At 38.4% G+C, this 22579-nt stretch overlaps 1 protein-coding gene across 12 annotated transcripts in view; it reads left to right on the top strand.

Moving 5' to 3' along the window:
• Positions 1-22579, top strand: part of WAC (WW domain containing adaptor with coiled-coil) — an 88624-nt gene that overhangs the window by 22496 nt on the left and 43549 nt on the right. The gene's annotated exons all lie outside the window — the stretch shown is intronic.

Below are 22579 nucleotides of genomic sequence, written 5' to 3'. Positions count from 1 at the left end.
TTTCCTTTCCTTTCCTTTCCTTTCCTTTCCTTTCCTTTCCTTTCCTTTCCTTTCCTTTCCTTAGCCCTTGATTTTCTGAATGCCCTTATCCTCCCTTTTCCCCAATATCCAGTTTTTGAGTCTCTTAGATCGTGCCTCTGAAATAGCTTTTGAATCTATTCATTTTTTTCTCGGACCCTGATCCTCTTTTGCCTGAACTAAAGACGTGGGATACTGCCCCTTCCTTCCCTGCTAGTTCATTCTACCCAGCACAGCCAGAATCCCCTTTTAAGGAAAGTACATTTGCTCTTTCTTGATGTAAAAAATCTTTCAGTGTCTTCCACCCCCTTAAGATAAGGTACAAATGTTTCACTGAACAGCTTGCTATATCTGTTTCTCATTTTCTTGCTTTCTTACATGCTTCAGTTCTTTGAGGATGAGTTCTGTCACACATGGGTACTTCACACAAGCCGTTTCCTTCTAGGATATTGTCTCTCCTCCACCTCCTTTAGCCTAGTTAATTCCTTCCTGTTTTTTAGGGTTCAACTTAGCAGTTACTTCCTCTAACCTCCAGTCCTCAGTCTCGGTTAGTTAGCACATCTGTTACCACATGTAACACCTTATTTCTGGTGATTGTATGGTAGTGTCCAAAACTTGGCCTCTCATTTTCCCCTCCCAAGCCTGCTTTTCCCACAGTCTGCTGTATATTGTTAAATAGAAAATACAGCCTCTCAGTTGCTCAGGCCAATAATCTTGAGCCTCCTAAACCAGTCTTTCTGCTTTCCTACTTTCTAGCTCTTCAGTTTATTCTCCACGCAGCAATCATATCAAGTTACCCCTTTGCTCAAAACCTTCTCACATGTCCTTACAATGGCCTACAGGCCCGGTGTGATTTGTTACTCTCTCCATTGTTACCTCTGACTTTATATGTCTCTAGATTTTACTTTTCATTTGTTTGGCTTTAACCACAATGACCTTGTAGTTCCTTGAGCATTCTATGCACATTCCTGCCTCACAGTCTGTCTTTGCTTTCTTTTTTATTGGATATCTCAGATGTCTTCTGTCATTTAGGTAGTTTGAAAATGACATACAAAATGTGGATTAAGAATACGTATCCGAGTAATAACACTGAATTGAATGGAATTATCAAAAGGATTACAGTGACATCTGTGGTACCATGGTTCTTACCCAGGCCAGCAACAGATTGTTCAAATGCTGGGTTTCTCATGAATCTTTTTTTCTCCTGCCAGAGGAGTAAATCTCTAATCTTAAAGACTAAATTCAGTGTGGTAATTTAGAGTCTATAGTTTTTTTTCTTTTTAACAAAAAGTGAACATACGCTATCAGATATATTCCCAGTAACCTTAACAAGCCTTTGGTATTCTTCAGAATACTTTAGTGTATTTTGGAGAAACCTATATTCATTATATTTTTAGAGAAACATTATGGCTTTTTTTCCCTTTCAAAGAATCACTTGGAGTGTTTAAAAATGCCACTCATTCCCACTCAACGACTACCTGAATCAGAACTTCTAGGTGATGAAACCTGGATGTCTGCATGTTGGGGCACGTAAAAATTTGACAACCAGTACTTCGTGCTATAGGAATGGTAGAGTTATAATGGAATAGAGGAATCAAGGATTCCAGGGCATGATCAGTGGCAGAAAGTTTGGGGTAGACTTTTAATTTACAACTTGTCAGTGTTCCTGTGCCTTCTGATTCTGAATGACATTTTGTTACTTGAGGGTTACACTAGAGAACCTTGAGGAATACTCTTTGATTCAAATCATAGAAACATCATGAACAGTTTGGTAAAGAGAGTTTATACAACTCCTTCTTTCTAGGAAAATGCCTGTTTTGTCTTAGTGCTTTGGTTGCATCAACAAATTTTAGGTGTGTGTTATAGGAAAATGGGAACTTCTTATATTAGCACTCAGTTTTTAGCCTGAATGTGAATGGGTTATTTTGGGTTGAGGAAGGCTATTTTTTCCTATGTGCTAGCAGTAGTTTTGTTATGTGAAAACTTTGTTGCTTTAATCCTTTTAGTGTATAACAGTGTTAAGTTGGAGATTCTCCTAAACATTTGGGACTGGCAGTTGCATACTTTGGTTATATTTCTGTGAATGCTGCTTAAGTCAAAATTATTTAACTTGAAACAGTCTTTTTCTGGTAAAAACAGGTGGTTATACCCTAAGGTGTTTGGAAATTAGCTTTGAGTATCTGCGTAATTGACTTATAGGCATAATTTAAAGCATTTTCAATGCTGGTGTAAATCCTATTGAGGCAATATAACAACAGCATTATAAAATTGTATTAATGTCATTTAGTATTATTGTTACCTATATGAAGGATACGAAATTTAGAAAGCTCAGTCTTTAGAGAGAAAACTTACCTCTGTGAAATTACTCATTTTTTTCCCTGCTGCCACTTTAACTTTCTTCTCCAGTGTTATGTGCAGCAGTCTACTTTTATAAAAATAAATTGTAAAAAATTTTTTGTGAGTCGACCAACCTATGTAAGTTAGGAATTTTTATTTTTCTTGGTCTTCATTATTGCACTCCATTGTGTTAAAGACTGTAGTTATATTAATGAAAGCACATAAAAAATAAGTGAATTTGCTTCAGAATCAATAAAACCTGGCAAATTCAAGAACTTCACGGAATCCCAAGGTAGGACCGTCCCAAGGATTAAAAAGACGCTGCCAAGAGTGGAGCATAATATTTGTACATTGCAGGCTTCTTAGTTGATGAAATTGGTAGGCACCTAGAAGTCAAAGGTTGACCAGAAAAGAAGTTAGAAGATTTCAGGGAATTGTAGATTGAATCTGTAGTAGTGCATTGGTACAGATCAACGAACATGAATTTGTTACTGTAACAAATGGAATATGTAATTATAAGAAATTACTGGGGAAAGTGATATTTTCTATAAGATACGATATAGCAGGTAGAAATAAATTGGACGTCTACCATGTTAGAGAGTTCGAGAAAAGTGCTGCCTCATAGAAAAAGCTGAAGAAGAGGAAATAAAAATCTAGGGAAGTGTAGGGGTTGTTAATAAAGAAATGTTGAAAGTAAGGGTTGCTGTATAGAAATGAGGAAGGTAGGATGCCTGGGTGGCTGAGTAGGTTAAATGTCCGTCTTCAGCTCAGGTCACAATCTCGCAGTTCAGGAGTTCGAGCCCTGCTTCGGGCTCTGCTTACAGCCTGGAGCCTGCTTCGGATTCTGTGTCTCCCTCTTCTGCGCGTCTCCATTCATGCTCTGCCTCTCTCCTTTAAAAACAAATATTAGGGGCGCCTGGGTGGCGCAGTCGGTTAAGCGTCCGACTTCAGCCAGGTCACGATCTCGCGGTCCGGGAGTTCGAGCCCCGCATCAGGCTCTGGGCTGATGGCTCGGAGCCTGGAGCCTGTTTCCGATTCTGTGTCTCCCTCTCTCTCTGCCCCTCCCCCGTTCATGCTCTGTCTCTCTCTGTCCCAAAAATAAATAAAAAAAAAAAAAAAATGTTGAAAAAAAATAAAAACAAATATTAAAGGGACGCCTGGGTGGCTCAGTTGGTTAAGCCTCTGACTTCAGCTCAGGTCATGATCTTGCAGTTTGTGAATTCGAGCCCCACGTCCGGGCTCTGTGCTGACAGCTCAGAGCCTGGAGCCTGCTTCAGATTCTGTGTCTCCCTCTCTCTCTGCCCCTTCCCCGTTCATGCTCTGTCTTTCTCTGTCTCAAAAATAAGTAAACATTAAAAATATATATATATTTAAAAAAAAAATGAGCAAGGTAGGCATAAGACTGTGAGGGGAAGAAGTAGGTTCCAGGCAGAGAATAGTAAATGGCAAGGGCTTCACATGAGAATGTGTTTGGAATGTTTGTTTGAACAAGATAGCTACAGATGTTTTTAGGGTGAGGGTGATAGAAGCTCAAGAGAGGTGAGGCAAGGGCCAGATCAAGCAGGGTCTTGTAGGCTTTTGAAAGGATTTGGGGTTTTACTCAGATGAACCATTGGAGGATATTGAGTGACTTAATCTGTAGGAACAAGACAGGTAGGTCACTTAGGACACTTGCATTAGTGGAAAGAGACCATAGTGGCTTTGGATTCGGATGAAACAGTAGAAGTGGTGTGATTCTGGATGTATTTTGAAAGAATCAACAGATAAACTAGAAGTTAAGAATGACTCCCAAGAGTTTTCGCCTAAGCATTTGGAAGCTGGAATTGTCCTTTATTGCACTGAAGAAGACTATAGAACAAAAGGTTTGGGGTTGGATAGAATTGCGAGTTTTGTGGTTTTGGGTTGTCTTAAATCGGAGAATCTTGTTCAGACATCAAAGGAGTAGGCAGATGGCTGGGTCGGAATTTAAGGAGGAGTTTGGGTTTGAGTCCTCTGCATATAGAGTGAATTTAAAAACTAGGAGACTAGATTTCACCCAGACTAGAAGAAAATGAGTAATGATGAGGGTTCTGCAGCCTTTCTTTTCCGTAAAGGACCTAGATAAGTAAATATTTTTGACTTTGCAACCATATGGTCTCTTACAAATACTCTGCTCTACCAGTGTAGTGCAGTGGAACTATGATATTGTACAAAGGAATGAGTGTGGTCAGATGGCCAGATTTGATTAGCAAAAAGTTTACACACCTCTGCCATCAACAAATTAAGATATAGCTGCAAATTTATCTGGTGGTGCCACCGTGTTTAGAAGTCAGGGACTTCTCCATGTTTAGAAATCAGAGAGTGACTAGGAAAGGAGATGGGGAAGGAACAGCCAGTGGAGTAAAAGAGAACCTTAGAGTATCTCCTGGAAGCCAAGTGAAGAAAGTGTTACATGATGTTTGTGATGACTTCTGTCTAGGTCTGTCAGTAGGTTGGGTAACGTGAGAACTGGTGTCCTAGAGGGTATTGACCTTCAGCAGTTTCAGTGGGCTTGGGGGAATAAAGACCTGATTGGAGTGTGTTTAAGAGCATAGAAGAGGTGAAGACATTGATGAACACAGGAGTTTTGCTATAAAAGAGTAGAGAACAGAGGTATGGCTAGAGTAGGATGTGTGGGTTAAAGGAAAGGGTTTTCCTTCCTTCTTCCTCCCCCCCCCCCCCCCCACTTCCTGCCTCCTCCTCTTCTCCGCTCCGTCCCTCTCTCTTTTTTTTGAAGAGTCATTAAAATATACTGATAGGCTGATGGAACCGATCTAGTAGTGGAAGAACTTGCAGAGGGACTATTGCTGGAGCAGTGTTGAGATTTAGTATACAAAATAAATGTTTGACCTGAGATAGGAGCATTAACTATTCATTGATAATAAGTAAAGAGGACAGCCTATTAGTATTTGAGTGTATATACTGATTGTTCTTTGTCATTTAATTATAGCTGGAGAGATCACTATAGCACCATTTTTTAAGTAAATCATAGAAACTATAGTTGCTAAATTGGTGTTCTTAATGCTTTCAAACTGCATCCTTTGGTGCCATTGGTGTTCTGCAAAAGTACCTTGCCAGGTCACTGTTAGCAAGGGAAGAGAGACCAATTCTATTTGTATCTGTTTTATATATCTCTTCTGGGTAAGATTTGTTTTTGGAAAAAGATTCTTCTTTAAAGGTTTTGAAAACCATTTGTCAAAATATTTTATATTTTGTTCATATGAAGTGATAAATGTCAGAGTTAAAAGAGGGCCGCCTGGGTGGCTCAGTCGGTTAAGCGTCCGACTTCAGCTCAGGTCCATTATCTCAGGGTTCATGGGTTCGAGCCCTGTGTCAGACTCTGTGCTGACGGCTCGGAGCCTGGAGGCTGCTTCAGATTGTGTCTTCCCCCACCCCTCTCTCTGCCCCTCCTCCACTCACAATCTGTCTCTCTCAAAACTAAATAAATGTTTAAAAATATTTTTAAAAAAGTAATGGAAGGTGATGATCTACTGCACCTCTTCAGAACTCTATGCTCCCCACTTAATTGAAGAAATACATCATTAAAAATAAAGGAAGCCTCTTGTGTAACTGCCCGTGTTCAATCATAGTATCCTCTGGATGTCACACTCTCAACCTTGTCCTGCTCCTTTCCTAGAATTACCCTGATTTTGGTATTTGTTGTTCCCAAGAATTTGTCTTCTTTTGATTTTGTGTCACCTAAAATGTACTTTTACAAATTTTCTTTTGACAGAAATGAAGAGTTTACCTTTATCTTATTTATTTTTTAAATTAAAAAAATTTTTTTAATGTTTATTTTTGAGAGAGAGGACAGATAGTGCAAGCAGGGAACAGGCAGAGAAGGAGACAGAATCCGAAGCAGGCTGCAGGCTCCAGGTTCTGAGCTCAGCACAGATCCTGATGCAGGGCTCAAACTCTGGAGTTGTGAGATCAGAACCTGAGCTGAAGTTGGATGCTTAAAGGACTGAGCCCCCCAGGCGCCACTAAACTACTGTTTTTAAAAACACTTATTTAAAAGTAAACTTTTCGGGGCTTTGTGCTGACAGCTTGGATCCTGGAGTCTGCTTCAGATTCTGTGTCTCCCTCTCTACCCCTCCCCCACTCATGCTGGCTTGTTCTCTCTCTCTCTCTCAAATATAAATAAACATTAAAAAAAACTGAAAAAACAGTAGTTCAAAACAGTCTGTATTAGGGTATGTGGATGTATGTGTGTTTTAATGAGATTTGACCCTAGATTGCAAAACTTAAATTTTTTCGTTAGGGGGGGATGGTGAGTGAAATACTTTCTGGCTTTCTCTGCTAGACTATTGCATCAGAATCTTTTGTCGGTGGGGTGGTTGGGGAAGGGTTAACATTGAGACGACAGGAGAACAGAGAACAAGAACTGATCATGATACACGATATATTGCAGACATTTGAGATGCGTTCTGTTTTCTTTTTTTTTTTTTAAGTGTATTTATTTTGAGAGTGTGAGTGGGGGAGGGCAGAGAGAATCCCAAGCAGATGCCACGCTCAGTGCTGAGCCCAACCCTGGGCTCAGTCTCCCCATTGTGAGATCATGACCTGAGCCAAAATCGAGTCAGACACTTAACCCACTGAGCCATCTAGGCAGTCCGAGTTCTGTTTTCTAGTAGATTTTCTAGATGTTTTCCCCCCAAGCTCAAAGACAATGACATTAGTTGAAAATCTGATTCAAATAGAGTGATCTCACCTTTTATAGCATGCTCTTTGGTCTGGTACATGTTGTCCTTGCATATAATAGATGCTGAATAATATGATTTAATGAGAAAATAATGTTACGGTTAATAGTAGTTTTTGAATTTGAATATAACTTAAGAATATACTTTTAGGAGATAAAGGTAACAAAAGTTAATAAAATTGACAATATTTAGTTAGGCATTTTCTGTTCCTTATTTGAAGGGGTCAGACTAATTGAATATTGGTTTTCCTATACCATAGGATAGGAAAAAGTTTAGTGGGGATAGTCAATTATGTTAATACCAGTGAATTAGTGACATTGTGGTACAAGGAAAAGAAAGAAAATTTAACATTAGGGCAAAGGACTCTAACCTGTGTTTGTCTTCCGCTTATTAACTCTGTAGCCTTGGGCTCATTATTTAAAATTTTTCTCTGGATTTTGAACTGTAAAGTAGGTATTTTTACTACCCCTCTCAAAGACTTGTTTGAGGATTAAATGTAATAATGTACCTGACATCTGTAACAGTCCCTAACGTGTACAAGGTAATCAAAATATGTTACCTTTTTTTTTTTTTCTGTTTTGTGATACTTTCTGTTTTGAGTAAAAATCTATTTGATTTAGGCACAAAAAGCCATATTCTTTCAGCATTACCCTTTTTAAGTAATCTCTTATTCCTCTCTACTTGTACCTAACATTTCTGTCTTTATTTTTGGCTTCTGCCCAAGCTTAGTGATTGTGTTCTAGAAGGTAGAACACATGAGATTTTGGATTTCAACAAAAAAAGGGAATGTTTAATGTGGCACTGTTTTTTATTGAAAATATTTCTTAAAATTTAGTTCTTAAAATGCTGTATTTTATAGCTTTAATCAATTAGGTTTCAGCATTTTACAGCGAGCTTGAGCTGAACTGTCTGAAGTCTTTTTGATTACCTTCTACTTTTAAAAGTTTATGGCAATATAATGATAGCAACACAAGAGACGTCTCTATTTTTAAGAATTACAGTAAAACCTTATTTGACTAAAATAAAGTCTTTCTGAAATGACATCAAATATAGAAGTGTAAAAAAGGAAAGGATGCTGTGAAGTTCATTGATGTGATTGGCTGGTGTCGGTGTTGTCTCTGCAAGGCAAGATGATTTATGTGAAGGTGATAGAATGAGAACATGGAGGTTAGACAAGTGAACAGGGTGATTAAATATGAAACAGACTTTGTGGAGAGGAGGAAGTTTAGTGGGGATAGTGAGGAGCAATGATGAAAGTCACCTTCCAACAAGAATGGCTTTATGATTAGGGACTGTGAGAGAAGAAAGCCACAATGTCCCCGTTACTTGTCATCAACAAGCAGGATATAGAAGGAGCTGTCACACTTGGGTTTAAATCCCAGCTGTTTGTTTTTAGCTGGTTTCCTTTTTAAAAAAAAAATCTTTTAATTATGAGGTAATTGTAGATTTGCTTGCAACTGTAAAAAATACTACAGAGAGGCTCAGTGTACTTTTTGTCTAGTTTGCATGCAGGCAGATAATATCTTCTGTAACTATAGTATACTATCATAAGCAGGAATTTGACATTGTCACAGTTGTAGGTGTGGAAAACTTTTCCTTTCCCTTCTGAGGTTCTTTGGCTGGTCTAACAATTAAATTGGCATCAAACCGATAAATAGGAGAAGACAATTTGATTTCCTATCTACAAGAGCCCCAAACAGGGACTCATGAGTCCATCAGTTGAGGCACATACGATGTCTTGAGTCAAGGAATGGGATGGGGCCTGGGGCTTCATAGGGGCGGAAGGTAATTCACAGGATGATAAAAGCAGATGTTTGTAATTAGAAGTTTGCCCTGCCATACAAATAGGTCTTTTAGTTTAAAAAGTTATCTCAGGTAATTAGGAAGCTCGTACCAGAAAAAGACTCTCTAAGTTCTTTTAGGTAGTTATGGGAGAGGGAGAACTTTTTCCTGAGTCTGTAGCGTCTTAATTTTCTTTAGCTCAAAAATATCCACATGCTGAAGTGGCATATTTTTGGTTGACGTATTCTGCTCTCCTTCACAGTCTCCTGTGGCCGTATTCAGATTTTTTACCAATTTTACATGCATTGCATATGTGTGTTTCATGCAATTTTATCACATGAGTAGATTAACATGACTGCTGTCACAGTCAAGATACAGAACAGCTCATCACAGTAATTTCTTGTGCTTTTTATAGCCACATCCACTTCCCTCCTTCCACTCAACCTCTAGCAAGCTAACTGCTCTCAATCATTACGATTTTGCTGTTTGAAGAGTATTATATAAATGGAATCACAGTATGTATGTAACCTTTTAAGATTAAATGTTTTAACTCCTCATAATTCCCTTCAGAATCAAGGGTCTGTGTATCAGTGATGCATTTCTTTTGTATTGCTGAGTAGTATTCTATGGTATGGTGAACCTCAGTTTGTTTAACCATTCACTTGGGTGGTTTGCAGTTTTGGGCTCTTACCAACATAGCTGTGCGTTCACGTACAGACTTTTGTGTGAAATAACTTTTCTTTGTTACAGATAGCTAAGGTACAATTGCTGGATCATATGGTAGGTTAGCTATTTATTTAACTCTTATTTTTTTTTTAACGTTTGTTTATTTTTGAGAGAGACAGACACCTTGAGCAGGGGAGGGGCAGAGAGAGAGGGAGACACAGAATTCGAAGCAGGCTCCAGGTTCTGAGCTGTCAGCACAGAGCCTGACATGGTCTCAAACTCACGAACTGTGAGATATGACCTGAGCTGCAGTTGGAAGCTTAACCAACTGAGCCACCCAGGTTGCCTTAGCTGCCTAGTTTTTTAATGACAACTATAAGTAGAAAAATTTTCACTTAATGGTCATCAGTCATCAAACTGTATTATTATAATTACTGTTGCCAGAATTCAATCCTCGTGTATTGTCCTCTCTGTAATTATATTCTTCTGTAAGTCATGATACAAATACCTGCATGTTTTTTAGGAAAGCCTTTAATCACTGGATGCCAATTTAATGTTTCAATATTTATATCTAATGTAGAGTGATATTAAATGTATCAGATTTGCTTTCTTCTGTTTTACTTAGAATGTAATATAAGCAACTCTCCTGGGTAACTTGTACTTTCATATTTGGTCATTATACTTATTGGAACAAATAACACTATTCATTTAATAGATTTAAGGCAATTTTTAACCTGTCAAACTCTCGAGCTGTTATATTTTCACAGAGGTACATATTGCTGCTACTCTCTTTTTAAGACATTTAAAAATTGTGTTCAAAAAGCAGTCACCTACTCTAGAGTCCGACGTAGCACAGTGCCAATACCTACTAAACTGCAGTTGTCAAAAAAACTCACCGTAATATAAAATACAGTCAGCAGTGAAATTACTGGATGTTATTTAATCTGCCTTTGAAGATTTAGGAGACTTAAAAGAGGTTGTAGTATATGTTGTAGCCTTTGGCACGTGTCTATCAATCACCTGGGTAGCTCAAACAAACTTGAAAATTCTCGTTATTGAAAGTGGTGGTATGGGACTAGAAATCCCATAGTTTCTTTTGATACATAGTTAAGTCTTTGAAACTAAACAGAACTCCAGGGAAGAATGATTTCTGGTTTATTCTGTTAGTGTCTTGTACCATCTTTGGTATTTGCTCTTCAGTATTTGTCAAATGTGAGTACTGTGTGCAGCGGGGCGAGGGGTGTAGCCGAGTGCTTTTATGAAATAAAATTACAACAAAGGAAACATTTAAAGTCTATTTTGAGTAAATTAATATTTGCTGTATAATGTCATTTGGCATAAAAGTTTTCAAAATAATCAGTAATCATAAGTGGCTGTTGATTCCAGATGTTAAGCAGGTGAGTTTAGCTGCATGTAGTACACACTGCTATCTTAGCAGTACAGCTTCTCTCCGTTTGAGATTTGTTATTTCGATTTTTCTTATGATTGTTAGTCTGTGTTAATCTACTAACCCCGTCTTTCCCCAGGTTATGAGTACTTTAATTTTTGAATTCTTAAATATTTGATAATGTCCTACTATTGTTCATTATAAATGGCGTCTTGGTTAGAAAAGTAATTTTCTGGGTCACATCCATTTTCTTCTTTTAGCACAAGACATTATTACTTTGTATTCTAGCATTTAAGGTTTCTGTGGAGAAGTATGAGGTCAGCCCTTTTTTGTTTGTTTTATAAGTGACCTGCTTCTGCTGCCTGGATGCTTTAAGAATTCTTTCTTCATGCTTAAAATTCAGCAGCTTTACCAGACTGTGAAGGAAGATACGCGTCAGTTTTATCAGTTTTTAATTTTTTCTCCTATATGGTGACCCCCTTCAATCTCCAGAATGAGATCTTCCTGTATTTCAGGAAAGCTTTTTTTTTTTTTTAATACTTTAGTGTCCTGTTTTCTGTTCTCTTCTTCAGGACCTCCAGTTTTATGTATGTTGGCTTCATTTTTCATCTGTGGCATTTTATCTCTAAGTTCTAGCATCTCTGTTGTTTTGTCTTCTGTGCTTTGTGTTATTTTTCAGGTCTGTGTACCTCCTTATGGATGACATCACTTTCAGCAATGTTGATTCTTTCATTACCTCAAATGTTGTATTTGTTTCTTTGATGGTTGCATCCTTAAGTTTTTCCTCTTATTTCTTCCAGCTCCCCCACCCCTTTATTGTATCCTTTTGTTTCTTGTTTTGCTTTTGTTTCGTAAAATTCCTGTTCTTTGTACTCTGAGATAGAACAGAATTTGTCTAAAAGTTAACTTTTTTCAGAGTTTTCTCTTCACCCTACTAATGGTATATACCATTACTTTGGTCTGTGCATAGGTTCTGTGTAGGGTGGTTTCTGTGTACTTGAGTGAATTTGAGTGTGTGTGTGTGTGTGTGTGTGTGTGTGTGTGTGTGTGTAAATTGTGATTCATTTCTCTTCAATTCTGTTTCTTATTCTCCTGGACACTACATTAATTGTATCCTTAGAAATTGGTTTTTTATAAAATGCTTGGCGATTAGGGAAAGGGGTATGGGAAGTGTCTTTTGGGAGGAGAGTCATGGAAAGGAGTGGCATGAGAAGGCAGTTCATTTGTTTTTTTCTCAACCCACACTATATGTGATTAACTCTCTCTTCAGAGCTCACTTTTGGGGTCAGTGCAAAGGTTTAGCGTGGCAGGGCCCTCCTTCCTGTTTCAGGTAGTTCTGTACTTAATTGGGCCAAAAAGTCAACAAATGGGCCAAGTGACCTTTCTCTCCCAGCTCTTCTGCCTGCTGTAGTTTTCAGAATATATCCTAACAGACTTTAGAGGAACTGGGTATTGGTCTTTAGCACTTTTCTGTACTGAATATGGATTTGATTTTAATTTTCTCTTGAAACCATCTGTCAGTGCCAGTTTGTTGGGTTGTGACCATTCCATTGTTGGATTTGATTAAATTTTCTGTTCCCCCCCATGCCCGCCCCCCGATTTTGATAGGTTTTATAGAGGGCAAATATAGAAACTGGTTCATGTGGTCATCCTTCTGAAAGTCTGCCTTCAATGTAATTTTCATTACCAAGTTTTTGTGCTACGTAAATCATTTAATTGTTGAAATATATTTATCATTTGAATCATTGAATTACAGGCTTTTAAAATCAATTTGGAAGTAGTCTCTTAAGATGACTCTTCATGGTTCTTTTCAGTGTTAAGGTATTGCTAACTCCGTTTTTGTATGGGTTGGGAATTCTGACACCTAGGTAAGTGGTCACTAGAAGACACAGATATTTCTCTGATTGGGTATTAGGATATTTGCATGCTATGTGGAGTATAATGTTGTCATTAGAAACAGTGATGTAGAACCACTTTTTTATTGAGTGAAAGTGTTTCTGGATATTTAGGGGAAAATCCACACATTAAATAAGTAGTATGCTTCTGTGTTTGGGTATTTTATGTACATGTAGGAAAAAAATCTAAGAGGATAGAGTTAGTTTTCCTGATTTTTTTTTTTTTAAGATTATGAGTATAGTTAGTATTAATACCTGTTTCAGATAAGTTATTGCAATTTTTAAAAAAGTAAAAAAGGCTTGATTGGGAGTGTTCTTGGTATTAAAACGTATTACTTGGTGATAAATGATCATTATGTATAAAGATCATCCCTTCTTGAAGTTTATCTTCTTCATACTAAGGAAACTACCTATTCCTACAGTTGGTAATTTGTTGTTAAAAGTCTGTTTGAAATTTATCAAATGCTCTCTCAATCTTTTTTTTTTTTTTAACGTTTATTTATTTTTGAGAGAGACAGAGCATGAACGGGGGAGAGTCAGAGAGAGAGGGAGACACAGAATCCCAAGCAGGCTCCAGGCTCTGAGCCATCAGCCTAGAGCCCGACATGGGGCTTGAACTCACAGACTGCGAGATCGTGACCTGAGTTGAAGTCGGACGCTTAACCGACTGAGCCACCCAGGTGCCCCTCTCAATCTGTTTTTAAAAATCGGCATTCAAGATTTATATTCATGCAAGTTCGATATTCAGATATTGTGCTTTCCTGGCCTGAGGTGCATATATAGTTGTGAATTCTAACTTCTGTAACGCCCTATGGTTCTTGTTGTCTTTGTTAGAATTCTGTAATGGGTTTCTTTTATGATTGAGTCTGTTTCTGGAACACATGATACATTATAGGAATTCTTTTTCCTTGAAAGCTTGAAACAATTCCTAAATCAACCTCTGTAATCTAAGTCTGGCTAGAGCTGTTATTGGACAGGGAGGGGGGTGAGAGATGGAACGATGAGACTGAAGGGAGAGTGAAGAGATCTGTAATACTTATCCAAAAAATGTTGTCATAAAATGGATACGTCGATTAAACATTATCAGCAAATGTGATCTGTTGAGCTTCTCCTCTTCTAATTATTGAGCTTCTGTTTTTATTTTTAAAATACCTCCTAGTAAGCAGCATTTGCATCTATGTTTATAAAACTGGTTTAGGCAATGTGTCAGTGTTTACTTTTCCCTTTAATTGACACCCATTTCACAGTTGGAGAACACCTAGACACAGTGTCCAATGTTACATTACTAGTAGCTGTATGTAAAACTTCAGCCCTGTCTCAACGCAAAAGCAGGATGGCTTAGCAGAAACCGATGGGAGTTTTGGAATAAATGCTGTCTGTTTATGCGTCTCCACTAGGAGCCATGGAAGAGCAATATTAAAAATGTCTTACCTGGGCTCCTGGGTGGCTCAGTCGGTTAAGCCATGACTCTTGGTCTTGGCCCAGGTCATCTACCGGTTCGTGAGTTTGTACCCTGCATCGGGCTCTGCGCAGACAGTCTCGAGCCTGCTTGGGATTCTCTCTCTCCCTGCCCCTCCCCTGTGCAACATGCTCTTTCACTCTGTCTCAAAATAAATAATAAACTTTTAAAAGAGAGATATCCTAACTTAAAAAAAAAAGTTCTACCTGTAAGGGAAAACCCAATGTTTTCTTTGAGGTTACTCTTCTGTAACGTGCTGCCTTTTTCTTTTAATACCTCATAATTTTGGGAAAGCACTTTTCCAATTAATATAATGGTGTACAGGGAGGAGGGTAGAATAATTTTTTTACTAATATGTACTAATTATACAGTTTTAGTGCGTGTTGGCAGGTAGTGAAGGTCATCTTAACACTTTTTTGCTGTGTCATATTAGTTACATTTAACAAGTGAAGTTTATATACTTCTATATAACCCACAGGATTTGTTACTACTACCTAGCTTTTTGATAGCTAATATAATTTATCTGTATCATTCCTTTTGTTTGTTTTATTTATTTTTAAGAGCGAGAGAGAGAGAGATAAAGTGTGAGCCGGGAAGGGGCAGAGAGTGAGGGAGACACAGAATCCGAAGCAGGCTCCAGGCTCTGAGCTGTCAGCCAGATCCTGTCGCGGGGCTTGAACTCATGAACTGTGAGATCATGACCTGGGCCGAAGTTGGATGCTTAACTGACTGAGCCATTCAGGATTCTGTGTCATTACTTTTTAAGTGGTACTGTACGGAGGCTAGAGGTTCCAAGGATGGGACTGAGCATGTCTTCAACCCCTCATACTCCCATCACAATAAGAGGGTATCCTGCTGTACATATCGGGCTTCCATTTGTGCATTTGTTTTATTTTAGTCTACTGACAGACCCAAGCGCTGTTACAGGTATTCTAGCTGTGACATGACAGGCAAAGTCCCTGTGTTCAGGGAGCTTTTCTCTCCTAGTAGAAGAGACAGACAATATGAAATAGACAAACAGGATAATTTCGTATTGTGGTCTGTGCTATAAAGGAAATAGTGATTTGACATGGTAATGGAATGTGACAGGAGGTGGTCAGGTAAAGGCTCTTTTAGGGGGTAACTTGTGAATTGACACTTGCAGGAAGAGCAGCAAGCCACGTAAGGAAAGAATTTGGTGGCTTAAAGTTGGGAAAATACTAGGCAACTATTTCTTTGAAAGAATTTTCTTCTTTAATCTTTTGTGTTATTCTTAAAGATAAATACTCTTAAGTCTCCTTTTTTCATGGTGTACCTAGTACTGTTGAAAAGCATTGGGGGGAAAAAAACAAAATACTCAAAAGCAAGTAACAGTTCTTAATATTTTGAGAGTTCCTTGTCTGAGAGATAAACTCTGTTTTTCCCTTAGTTTGGCTTCCAAGGTCCTTCAGTAGTTTTTTCTTAATTTAGCTTTACACCCGTTTTAGCTCATCTATAGAAAGTTTATGTTCCTATCCCACTAATTTTAGTGGGAATCGTTACTGCTCTCTGAACCCTTGTCATCCTGTGCTTTCCTTACGCCATTTCTCATATTGTTTTTCTTGACTGAAGTTTATTCTTCATTTCATTTTATCCAGTTAAATCTTTTGTTAGATGATCTTTGTAATTTCCTTTACTATCTTAATATAAACTGAGAGTTACAAGTGTGTGAAACATATGAGAGCGTAGCACATACTTGAGGATTCCTTTGTTTTCATTTTGCAACCATTTCTAGATTGAAGAATACCATGAGGCTTCCAGAGTTGAAACTGATTACTTTGCTCAATTGATTATAGTCAGGAGGTAAAATTACTTGGAGACACATAGGCATGACAGGACCTGCTTCTCTTTCGCCTTGTTTGCTGTACTCTCTCTAAAGGCATCAGCTTGGGAAAGGATAGTTTCCAACTACATTGTCTCCTACCCACCTATTCAGAATCTTAGGATAATTTGGTAAGTTTCCTAAAACTCAATTTTTTTCATGCTAACCTATGCTGTATTCTTTTCTCTTTCAAAGGAATGTGTTCCTTTGGTGAGCCACATAGTTAATATAAATACAAGAAAACAGAACAATGTGAGTTGTAATCTAATTATCCTCCATACAAATAGCTGTTAAGGAGAGATATGTGCTATGAGAGGGGGCTTGTTTTAGGTTGGAGGATTAGGAAGGGCATTTCTAAGGATGTGGCTTTTAAGCTGAGACCGAAGAAATGGATGACCAAGAGATAGCCAGATAAAGAATGGGAGATAGAAGTGAGATAGAATGTATGAAGGATCTAGGGTAGGAAAGAACTGGGCATGTATTCAGAAACTTGAAAGTGGCCAGGATAGCTCAGGTGTAGAGAGCAAGGTGTGGTTAGTGCTGCAGAATAAGGCTGGAAGGGTAAGTAGGGCCAGAGAAGTTGAATGGCTTCCCACTGTAACCATTAAAATTCAAGACACCTGTCATGATTGAAGATACAGGCTTGAAAGATTACTTCAGCTGCTCTGTAGAGACTGTTTTCAAATGGAGACCAGAATGAAAGTGGGAGAGCAGTTTGAATATTACAGTGAACCCAGTGAATTTCTACTGGAATTCATAAGAATGAAGAGATCCTTACTTCAAGATTAGTTCTACATCAGCCCTGTCTTGCTTTTTGCTCTGTGTCGTACTGAATTAAGTGCTTGAGATCATTGAAGAGTCCAGAGTCCTGTGTTGATAGTTTTTCTAAACAAGTAGAAGTAATTCTGCATTGTCCAGCCAGTATCTTATTTGACAAGTGAAGATAATTGTAGAAGGTGGGTGACCTCCTCACTTTTATTTAGTAAGGCAGAGGCAAAGTCTGGACTGAAGCCCATATTTACCTGCTTGAGTGCTGTTTTCCCCACGTGGTTCTCAATTTTAAATGTCTTTTTAAAAATTGAGGTATAGGGGCACCTGGGTGGCTGAGTCGGTTGAGCATCCAACTTCAGCTCAGGTCATGATCTCATGGTCCATGAGTTTGAGCCCCGTGTCGGGCTCTGTGCTGTCAGTTCAGAGCCTGGAGCTTGCTTCGGATTCTGTGTCTCCTCTCTCTCTGCCCCTCCCCGACTCACGCTCTGTCTCTTTATCAAAAGATGAATAAACGTTAAAAAAAATTTGAGGTGTGATTCGCATACCACACAATCGCCACCACCACCACCACCACCCCACCAGTAGCAGTCACTCCCCGTTTCTTCCCCTCCCTGCCCACTCCCCAACCACTGATCTGCTTTCTGTCTGGAGAGATTTTTCTGTTGTGGACGTTTCATATAAATGGATTACATGTGGTCTTTTGTGACTGGCCTCTTTCACTTAACATCGTGTTTTCATGGATCACGTATGATGTGTCATGTGTCAGTACTTAATTCCCTCCCCCCCACCTACCCAGCTTAAAGTTTCTTTACTTCAGTAATTCTTAGATCCTTTAAAGTACATTTAAGTTTTCTATGAGAGAATATCATATACAACTTTTTCCAGATTTACATGACCATGTGACATTTTGTATTCAAAGCATCTCATAGAATTAGAGTTTAAGAAATGATGAATTAAGGGTTTCTGTCTAAGCTAGACAAGTCAAAGTCACATTTAAGTTATGGCAGGTTTTTTGTTTTTGTTTTTGTTTTTGGTAAGTTTTATTGGTGTGTAATCCACCTCCTGTACAGTTGACTAATTTAAAGGGTGCAGTTCAGTGGTTTTTAGTATACTTCCAGTTGTGCAACCATCACCACCACCCATTTTAGAACAATGTTATTACCCAAAAAGAAACCCTATAGCTTTCACCTTGCCCCCAGTCTTAGGCAGCCTTTATGTCTCTATAGATGTGCCGATTGTGGATGTTTCATCCTAGTGGAATCCTACAAGGTACAGTCTTTTGTGACTGGCTTCTTGGGTTTAGCATAACATTTTCAGTTCATCCATGTTACACGTTATGGCAGACTTGTTCATTTTTATTGTCGGATAATATTCTGTATCTTATTTATCTGTCAATCAAGTAGACATCTTGTTTGTTCGTATCTTTTTTTGTTTGTTTTATTTTTGAGAAAGACAGACAGTGCACAAGCATGGGAGGGGCAGAGAGAGAGGGAGACACAGAATCTGAAGCAGGCTCCAGGCTCTGAGCTGTCAGCACTGAGCCTGATACGGGGCTTGAACTCAAGAACTATGAGAGCATGACCTGACTGAAATTGGAGGTTTAACCGACTGAGCCACCCAGGCGCCCTGGGTTTGTTCCTATCTTTTGGCTATTATGGACTGTGAACATTTGTGGACACATGTTTTCATTTCTCTTGGATATATACCTAGAAGTAGAATTACTGGGTCATATAGTTCTGTGTTTAACCTTTTAAGGAAATGCCAGACTGTTTTCCAAAGCAACTTAGTATTTTTTTTTAATGTTTTTTATTTATTTTTGAGACAGAGAGAGACAGAGCATGAACGGGGGAGGGGCAGAGAGAGAGGGAGACACAGAATTGGAAGCAGGCTCCAGGCTCTGAGCCATCAGCCCAGAGCCCGACGCGGGGCTCGAACTCACGGACCGCGAGATCGTGACCTGAGCCGAAGTCGGACGCTTAACTGACTGAGCCACCCAGGCGCCCCCAAAGCAACTTAGTATTTTATATTTTCAACACCAGTGTGTATGAGGATTTTGGTTTCTCTGCATCCTCCTCAACACTTGTCCATCTTTTTTGACTATAGCTATCCTCATGGATGTGAAGTGGTGTTTCATTGCAGCTTTGCTTTGCATTTCCCTAATAGCTAATGTTGGTGAGCATCTTTTCATGTGCTTTTTGGTCATTTGTATGTCTTTGGAGAAATGTTTGTTATCTTTTAGTCATTTAAAAAGTACTGTTTGGGGACGCCTGGGTGGCTCAGTCGGTTAAGCGTCCGACTTCGGCTCAGGTCATGATCTCGTGGTTGGTGGGTTTGAGCCCCGCCTGCGTCAGGCTCTGTGCTGACAGCTCAGAGCCTGGAGCCTGCTTCAGATTCTGTGTCTCCCTCTCTCTCCGCCCCTCCCATGCTCATGCTCTGTCTCTGTCTCTCAATAATAAATGTTTAAAAAAATTTTCAAATAAAGTACTGTTTGTCTTTTATTGAGTTGTAAGAGTTCCTACTAGTAGATCTAGGTAAATGTCCTTTGCATATATATGATTTGCAAATATGTTCTCCCATTCTGTGGATTGACTTTTCACTTCCTTGATGGTGTCCTTTGAAGCACAAAAGCTTTCAATTTTGGCAGAGTTTAATTTATATTTTTTCTTTTTTCACTTGTACTTTTGGTGATGATTTGAGCTTATATTTACTTATAACAGTTTTAGTTTCATCTCTTACATTTAGGTCTGTGATTCATTTTGTATTATACGTATGTATAGTGTATAATGTATGTATGGGGTGAGGAAGGAGTCCAACTCAACTTTATTCTTTTGCATGTACACCTTTCCTTAAAATATGTTGTAAAATTCCATTTCTAGTCTGTAGGTAAATATAAATATGTTACCTACACGTTAGAGTAAGAAAGATGTGGGTAGTTCTTTTTTTTTTATATGAAATTTATTGTCAGATTGGTTTCCATACAACACCCAGTGCTCATCCCAACAGGTGCCCTCCTCAACACCCATCACTCACCCTTCCCTCCCTCCCTCCCACCCCCCATCAACCCTCAGTTTGTTCTCAGTTTTTAAGAGTCTCTTATGTTTTGGCTCCCTCCCTCTCTAACTTTTTTTTTTCTTCCCCTCCCCCATGGTGTTCTGGTAAGTTTCTCAGGATCCACATAAGAGTGAACACATATGGTATCTGTCTTTCTCTGTATGACTTACTTCACTTAGCATAATACTCTCCAGTCCATCCACGTTGCTACAAAAGACCATATCTCATTCTTTTCTCATTGCCACGTAGTAATTCATTGTGTATATAAACCACAATTTCTTTATCCATTCATCAGTTGATGGACATTTAGGCTCTTTCCATAATTTGGCTATTGTTGAAAGTGCTGCTATAAACATTGGGGTACAACGCAACTTTGTTCTTTTGCATGTATACCTTCCCTTAAAATATGTTGTAAAATTCCATTTCTAGACTGTAGGTAAATATAAATAATATGTTACCTACACATGTTAGAGTAGAAAGATGTGGGTAGTTCTAAAGGAAGTATGTAATACATACTTTTCACAAAGTAGTTTGTATCACTGTGCAGAAAAATAGGTAGCATATTCATTTGGGATAAACATAAAGGATAGCAGTACTGCTTTTAAAACAAGCTTTATTAATGAAATTCAGTGAAAGCTGCATCTTTTCATTTATCTCTGCTAGTTTAATTTTTGGTCCTTACTCTTAACAAAGGAATCTCTTTGATATCATTTGTTTGTGATAGATACAACAGCAGGTATATTGTATGACATTGTTGGTGATGAAGTTTTTCAAAGTGGTGAGCATCTTGGTAAGAGTTTGAAACAGAACTAAGTACAGTACAATCTAAATTTCTAGAAAAATTTGCATATTGTGTTAAGCAGAATTAGGTTCTAGGCTTAGCTAATTATAAGCTAATTTTTTAGATGGGACAGATCTTTGAGAAATGGCCTCTGTACACTAGGCATCTCTGGCCCTCTTTCACTAATTGTCAGTGGGTACCTTCATCTAGAACGGTGCTGTCCAGTGAGCCATGTATGCAGTTTTATTCTACCAGCCAACATCTGACGTTAATTTTAATCATATATACTATTTAACCCAACATATCGAAAACAGGTCATTATGTAATCCATATGAAAATATTAATTGTGCTATTTTATATTCTTTTTGTATTGAGTCTTTGAATCCAGTGTGTGTTTTGTACATACAGCAGATTTCATTTTAGAGTAGCCACATTTCAAGTGCTCAACAGCTGTGTGTGGCCTAGTGAACTATCACTTGTATAACACAGATCTCGAAGGAGTAACTCAACTACAGGGGACTGTCCAGTGCAAGCCTGTTGTCGACACATTATTTTATTCATTTCCATACTCACCGAGAAAGAAACGTAGTCTGATTAGCTACATTTTGCTTTTCCACCACCATTGAGCTCGTGTACAAGTAGTAAATTGGAGAATGACACCAGTATAAACTGTGTTCGTTCATATGTGAAATTTTTTTTTCTAGGCAGGGAGAATCAGAATAGCAGGAGTAGGTTATTACCTTCAAATAGAAAGGATAAAGCCCTCAACCAGCTGCTGCACAGGCAAGACCCCTAAAGTCAAGTCTACTCCCCCAGCCTTCATGGCTCCCTGTCTGTGGCAAGTTGCACTTTCTTCTCTGTCCATTTTAACTGTAGCCTCAATGGTCAGAACTTCACTTCTCTGTTCTCAGCCTCAGCAAGCTGCATTTCTTTCCTAATTTTTTTTGCATTTTTAATATCCCCTGAAACAATCTACAACCGTGCTGAGCTGCTTGCCTGTGCTATTCAAGTTTTTGTTTATGCTCTGGTTGTAAGAAAATTGCATAATTTTGAGTGATTTGCTCTTATTCTATTTTTCCCATAAGACTTATTTTTAGTGTGAGTTTGCAGAATTTAAGGCTTTTCAGGAAAATATTTGTCATGTTATGGTAAAATTACTCATTATAGGTGTGGCTTTCCTTGTAAAAATCTCCTTATTTTTAACTGCTTGTAGCCTCTTTCTTTGAACTGTTCAAAGGAAGACTGAAGACAGTGGAAGGCAGTAGAGCATTTAAAATAAAAGTGTGGCCCAGATACTGACCATATTAGAACCCTCTTATGAAAAATTTATGTTTTGGGGGTCTCATCCCATATACCATGAATCAGAATCTTTGTGACATTCAACCTTGAAATCTATATTTTTTTAATATACTGAAGTTTGAGATCTGCTGAACCTTATTCAGGCATACTTACTATCTGCTTTCATTAGTTTGAATAGCAGTTTAGGGTGGTTGAAATCTTGCATTTAGCATTCTAGGTATACCTTACCCATTCCAGTTATTTGTTGAAGGCATTAAGACTTAATTTCTAAGTCTGAGGATCTGATAACGGTTGTTCTGAATAAGGATACAAATGCTGTGATATTTATCCCTGAGTAGAATGAAAACTGTTGTTTCACTTTTTGAAAAGCTGGTTGCGTTTCCCAGCCTTGTTTGATCATATAGAAGTTTATACCTGCTGTTTTTCCTCTACGCAGGCGCCCCTACTTTATCTTAGATTAACGCCCAATCTAGCAATATTTTAGTATTGTAGGTCTCACAGTCATTGTTACAATTAAAAGAGAAACAGTAGCCATAGGTAATACTTAAATGGTTGGCTCTCACTGTGTTCTGATA

Source organism: Herpailurus yagouaroundi, unplaced genomic scaffold, assembly GCF_014898765.1.
Source record: "Herpailurus yagouaroundi ecotype Mexico unplaced genomic scaffold, PumYag 203, whole genome shotgun sequence".
NCBI lineage: Eukaryota > Metazoa > Chordata > Mammalia > Carnivora > Felidae > Herpailurus > Herpailurus yagouaroundi.
Note: the sequence above shows the minus strand (reverse complement) of the source record. Positions and strands in the feature narration are given on the sequence as shown.